This window comes from Schistocerca gregaria, chromosome 7 (genome assembly GCF_023897955.1).
Source record: "Schistocerca gregaria isolate iqSchGreg1 chromosome 7, iqSchGreg1.2, whole genome shotgun sequence".
Classification (NCBI taxonomy): domain Eukaryota; kingdom Metazoa; phylum Arthropoda; class Insecta; order Orthoptera; family Acrididae; genus Schistocerca; species Schistocerca gregaria.
In genome coordinates, this window is record NC_064926.1 from 539,372,534 (window position 1) to 539,379,652 (window position 7,119).

Below are 7,119 nucleotides of genomic sequence, written 5' to 3' on the forward strand. Positions count from 1 at the left end.
ACAACTGAGGTGGAATATATGGTCCTGATTTCATATTGTCAGGAGGCTCTACAGCTTCTAAGGTTGGATGCTGAAATACTGTATGGTTATAATTAAACTGACAGAATTCAGAGTGCTGCTGAAATATCATAGGTATGTTCATAAATTGGTGCACTCACAGAGTGTGCTGAAAAAGAAAAAAGTTTCACTTTCTGCCACCAGGCAAAAATATGGTGCTTTAAACAGAAAGTGAAAGGTTTCATGTTCTGACATCAGTGCGCTGTTTTTTTGCTTGGCAACGTTTGTTGATTTCTTTTATGAAAAGAATGTTGGTTTAACATGTTAAGAAGGCTTTCTGTACAAAATGTGACAGGTATTGAGAAGAAAGACCATGCACTGCTAGTGAACGTGTTTTGTCAGAATGGCAGCAAGAGTAGCGCTGCATTATGGGAGTGGCACTGACAGACACTGCTGTGAAGGGGCCCCATGTCAATAAATGGGCTAAAGAACATGATTAAGAAATTTGAAGAAACAAGTGAATTGGGTGGCATGGTAGGGAGAGGAAGGAAATCTGTTCTCATGGCAGTTGTTGTTGAAATTGCTGTAGCTACAGCTGACCATGCAGCACATGCCTCAAATTCTGCAGCCCGTGCTCGAGCTATGTCATGGAAATTTCTCTCTCTTCCTGTCAATGGTTCAAAAGATTTTGTGACATTTTACACTGGTATCCCTACAAGATTCAGAATATGAGGCAAATTAAGCCCGATGATAGGCTACAATACCGTGACTTTGTCCTTCATTTTCTGGCATGCATGGAAATGGATGACATGTGGTTGGGAGATATTCGTATGGACAGAGCACAATTTACTCTGTATGGTGGTGTGGATGCACGTGAATGATTTGTTTCGAGAACCTTTGGTAATGAGGGCCTCATCTGTAGTCAATTTCAAGATGTGTGGCCTTCCAGATTTGACTTCTGATTGTGGATATATCTGAAAGATCATCTCTATCAGGAATGTATTGGATACTTCTTGATCTGATGATAGTATTCAATAACATATCACTCTGATTATAACAGACGTGAGCAAATGTCGACCATGCCATGTTACGAATACAATATGTTGCCGAGTCTAGAGACCACATGACAGATTGCTTACAGCACCATATTTTCACCTGCTAGCAGGAAGTGGAACTCTCTTTTTTTTTCTCCCCCCACATACTCTGCGAACATATCAATTAATGAACGTATCTATGATGTTTCAGAATCCTTCAATGTATACAGCCTGCACTGAAGCACTTAGAACACCATCAGTTTAATTATAACTACACAGTATCTCTAAACTGAAAGAAGGATGCTATCACACTTCTATGGGATGACAAGCACAATAGACTTTTCAAAGATTAATGGCTACAGGAGTTGAAAAACACATGCAGACACAAGACACCACTTTATAAAGGCCAGGCAAAGTCAGTAATAAGCACATCAAACCTTCAGACCAAATGTTGGCAGACGTGGTGACACCATCTTCTCATCATCTGCTACTGCAAAATTCTGTAGTTCAAATGTTTTGTTTTGCAATTTTTTCAGGCACAATACTAGTGGGGGTGTGAGGATTTAGATCTGATGTCTCACATGTCTCACTCAAAGTATCTTGCACACTGCTATTTTGAAACTGTGACTGTACTGATTTTTTACTCTGTGTAATATCTTGTATATGTGTATGCAATAAACGTGTACATCCTAATCAGATTCCACTTGTGAATTAATGTCCTAACAATTATAATGTAAACTGGAATTATTGCTTTCTCTCTTGTCCTGTAATGGATCACTCATAACTAAGTAAAGTGTGTGTGTGTGTGTGTGTGTGTGTGTGTGTGTGTGTGTGTGTGTGTGTGTGTGTGTGTGTGTGTGTGTGTGTGTGCTCTTCCCTTTTGTACTAATGTCTGCTATCGTATAGGTAAAAGTGTTTTTCAATTCTTAACTGAAAATTCATTTAAGTTTGGAGACATTCATTTAAGAGTTATTTGTATTCTTTAGCAGTTGATTAGGTAATTACTCACATATCTGTCACAGTGTTTGATGGAAGCAAAACAATGCTAAGGTAATAAATTTCTGTTAAAGGAACCTGCAATTTCATAAATGTGTATTAATGAATGGCCAACGGCCTTGCCGCAGTGGTAACACCGGTTCCCATCAGATCACTGAAGTTAAGTGCTGTTGGGCTGGGTTAGCACTTGGATGGGTGACCATCCGATCTGCTGAGTGCTGTTGGCAAGTGGGGTGCACTCAGCCCTTGTGAGGCAACTGAGGAGCTACTTGACTGAGAAGTAGTGGCTCCGGTCTCAGAAACTGACATGTCGCCGGGAGAGCAGTGTGATGACCACATTCCCCTCCATATCCGCATCTGGTAATTCCTGTCGGCTGAGGATGACACGGTGGCCGGTCGGTACCACTGGGTCCACCAGGACCTGTCGACGGAATTTACGTTTTTACATATTAATGGATCGGCGCTTTTACCTAACTGTAAATCTATGACTGTATGTGAAATAACTGTACTTAAAAAAATTTTAAAAAAAAGGAATAATACAATAATGCAAGAGTCTTCAGAATTAACACTATTAATGGTTGGTTGATCTGAGGGAATGCGACCAAACAGAGAGGTCATTGATACCATCAGGTTAGTGAAGGAATTCAGTCGCACCCTTTCAAAGGAACCATCCCTCTGCATTTGTCTGAAGTGATTTTGGGAAATCATGGAAAACCTAAATCACACTATTAATGAGGCAAGAGTTAGTTATTATTGCCTCTCAAATGTACAAGTATTACCAAAACAACAAACTCCATAGAAAGCTATCATTTCAAAATGCACAGTCAAGTAGTAAAGAAAATGACAGTTTATTTCCATTTCCATTGTTCAGTTGTTGCCACATTACTTATGGTTGAGATTTCTAGATGTTGCTTATTCTACCAGTGGGGATACAAGTATTTCTTTGCAGCATTGTGAATTCTTGTGTTTGCAAGCACAGCAGATGCTGTAAATTGTTCCACATTAGGGCCCTTTAATACAGGGCAGATTTACTCATTGATTATTTGAGTTTCAGTTTTCAAAGATATCTTCATTATCTTGATGTTGTTGACATTACATTTGGATCTGAAAAAGAGTATTTCTTACAAATGTTAATGACTTTCCTTTATTATAGTCACATATTGAACATAGCAAAATGACTGTCTCTCAGCCTGTGTATGCCCCTTGAAAAGTCTCATGATCACTAGTTGAGAGACTTACAGTAATGGCAGCAGTATTATTGCTCACTATTTCTGGACCATGTATTCTTGAAATTTATCCAAAATGGTTGAATGAGAACAATATCACATTTATTACAAATACCCTCCTGCAGGCTGCTTGAGGATCTCTGTTATAGTTTTATATGGGCTACACTAATCTGTAGAAATCCTAGGAGTGTAGCTATTAATTTGATATGTGCTGTAATGCATACATGATACACTCTTCAGGTGCTGGAGCAGTACTCTCTTATTTGTCATCCTAGTGTATTGTATCCAGTTTTCTTTACAAAATTATACCAAAACTTTAGCAATACATCTGAGTCTTCCTTTTGCTTTCTTTACTGCAGATTTTACACATTAGCTCGGAAATGGGTTGATTTCACAGAATATGCCATAGAAAATCTAATAGGAATTTGCACTTTTTTATTTTTTCTTTGTATGGCTTCATTTACTGCACTTTTATATTTTTCCTTTGTATGGCTTCATTTACTGCGCTTTTATATTTTCTCCTTTACTCAATTATATTCAATACCTCTTGTGTTACACAAGGATTTCTACTAGCTCTCACCTTTTTACCTTCTTGATCCTCTGCTGCCTTCAGTATTCCATCTCTCGCAGTTACCCATTCTTCTTCTACTGTGTTCCTTTCCCCCGTTCTTCTCAATCATTCCCTAAAGCTCCCTCGGAATCTCTCTATAACCTTTTGTTCTCTCAGTTTATCTGGGTCCCATTTTCTTAAATTCCCACCTTTTTACAATTTCTTCAGTTTTAATCTACAGTTCATAACTAACAAGTTGTGGTCAGACTTCACATCTGCCCCTGAAAATGTCTTACAGTTTAAAATTTGGTTCCTAAATCTCTCTCTCTTACCATTATATAATCAATCTGAAACCTTCCGGTGTCACCAGATCTCTTCCATGTATACAGACTTCTTTCATGATTCTTAAACCAATTGTTAGCTATGACTGAAGTATGCTCTGTGCAAAATTCTATCAGGTGGCTTCATCTCATTCCTTTCCTCCAGTCCATATTCATCTATTTTTCTTTCTATTCCTTTTCCTACTATTGAATTCAGATCCTTCATGACTTAAATTTTTGTCTCCCTTAACCATCCGAATAATTTCTTTTGTCTCATCATATATTTCTTCAATCTCATCATCATCTGCAGAGCCAGTTGGCGTATAAACTTTTACTATTGTGGTTTCGTGTGGGATGTATGCAGGATGATTTATTTATTTATTTATTTTTACAAACTCTAGGGATTAAACAATGAGAGGATATGGACAAAAAAAGTCTAATGAACTTATGTCTGGAAATGAATGGTCTCCATGCTAGAGACCATTTATTCAATCACACACTGTTACAGAGACTGTGGTCTAATAAGCACTATACAATGCAGTCGCAGTTAACGTATGTGTTGAAAGTGGTTTCCATGTGTCTCAACATGGGTGTATTCGCCGTAGCATGTACTGTCTCTCACATTCACATTGGTCAGGCGGCAACTGAACAATGTCAAAGGCAACATGAATATGCTGCTCCAATGTCTCCACAACTGGAATGGGCTCTGCATACACGATACTTTTGAAATGGCCCCCATAACAAGAAATCACACGGGTTGAGATCCAGTGAACGAGCAGGCCATGCAAATGGACCCCCTCGTCCAGTCCATCAACCAGGGAAGACACTATTGAGATGTGTCCGGACATTACCAGTGAAGCGGGCTGAGCATCACCATGTAGCAGCCACATAACCCTTTGAATCATCAATGGCACTTCTTCCAGTAGGGGAGGCAACGTCACCCGCGAAAAACACCAATTGTTCTGGCCTGTTAGGTGACAAGGAAGGAAAATGGGTCCCAAATATGATTGCCAATTATCCCTGCCCACACATTCGAGCTGCATTGATGTTGATGATACACTGTCTCCATATCATGGCGGTAACGCATACTCTCCCAAAGATGACTATTATGAAAGTTGAAGATACCACTCCATGTGAAGGTGGCAAACTGTGACAAAACTGCTCCCGATGTGGAAAGTTTGTCACTAGTAAGCCCTGCACATGCTGTAAGTGATAAGGGCAGTAACAATTGTCATGGAGGATATGCCATGCGGTAGTCTGGCTTACACTGCAGTGGTAGACCAATTGCCTGGTACTGATACACCACTTGCCTTCCACAGTGTTAATCACATTTTCCTCGAAGTCTAGTGTCAGAACATTTTGGATATGTCTTTCATGATTTCCAGCTTCCTGAAACAATGCTGTCTCAGACAAATGGCGAAACACTGTTGCAAAGAGTGAATGCTGTGGCTGTTGTCAGTGGGTATAGGTCTCCTGATACAACCTTGCTGTCCACTGTCCATCGCCATTTGCCATTTGCCATTTGCCTTTCCTAAGTTAACAACATGTTGGCAAGCTCTCGTTTCAAATACGGAACCACTTTTTACAATGCTGTATCACATCTGCTACAAGGTGAGTCAGGAAGAGAAGAGAATCAGATACAATATTACAATCACTATGATAGGAGAGCGCACTAGAGCATGACATATGAGGAACAGTACTGCCTTCTAGTAGGAAACCATGTATACTGTAACAGTGGCTGCATCATACAGTGAGTATTAGACCGCATTCTCTGTAACAAAGTATGATTGAATAAATGGTCTCTAGCTGGAAACCACGTATTTCTGGACGTAAGTCCATTAGATCTTTTTTTGTTCAGTATCCAATCATCGATCAATCCTTAAGAGTTCATACACAGTGGAATAAATCGCCCTTTATATTGCATAAAATTGAACGACTTTGTAAAAACCTCCTAATTCATTATACTGTAGTTAATGAAATTTTTGTAGTCGCTGGACGAATATAACATATAATAACCATCAACTATGAGAAGAATTATTCTTATTGGAAATAAAGAGCTATTAAAGAAAAATTGTTACATCTACAGGGAGCTTCTGGAAAGCAGTAGAATTTTATGCAACCACACAGTAAGAGATCTTCTAGCCCATTCTTTTTAATCTAAATACTCTACAATAGGTGGCAGAAGAAGATGCAATAGTTTATCAACATAAAGATAAAGCTCATTCCCATATTAACAGTCTTTAAAAATAGTGTTTCCTGTCCATTTCCACACACCTCAACCATTACCATTCCTTTTTAATTTTGAAAATGCTTCTGTGCTGTAGAATTTATTTATCAAGGATGCAGAGTGCATTTATGCTCTTAGTAATTGTGCACACATTGCAGACACATTGCTCCCAAGAATAAATAAGTTTTATTACTTCAATTTCATGAACCTCAGGTGAATCCTTATATTCAGTTTGTTTTTCATTGCTCAAAATATAGGAATTGATATTTTTTCTTACAAAATATACTTATGACTAAGATTATATCTTTCTTTGTATTCCATTGTTCTATAGGTAACTAATGTTATAAAAGCTTGTCTAATCTACATGTAGGTCTCTCCCACCCTGCGTCCAAGTAATCTGCCCTTCACTTTTAACCTTCTCCAACATATCTCTCTCTCCGCCCCAACAAATAACTATCAGCTCCAAAACCTAGGCAATGTGGTCCTTTTATGTGTGTCTGTCGGTAGTGCTATATGTTTGATATTGGGAAGGAAAATACCAAACTACAATTCTGTCTATTAAATTAATACTTGTTCTTCATATTCACTTAATATTAACTAGATCAAATTTTTGGTAGTTTAAATTATGTGAGCTAGACCAGGAACCTTGACTGAAACCTTGTCACAGCTCTTGACCCAGTCCCAACTTCAATTCCACTAGGTACTCCTCCCACTTTTTCACCTCCACAGCTCTCTGGCATATCTAGCTGAACTCGCACTCCCTAAGTTA

General features: G+C 38.7%; 1 pseudogene; it reads left to right on the top strand.

The window, feature by feature from the left end:
- The first annotated feature begins 2,136 nt into the window (after window positions 1-2,136).
- LOC126282657 (5S ribosomal RNA) lies at window positions 2,137-2,254 on the top strand (annotated as a pseudogene).
- Window positions 2,255-7,119: the final 4,865 nt, after the last annotated feature.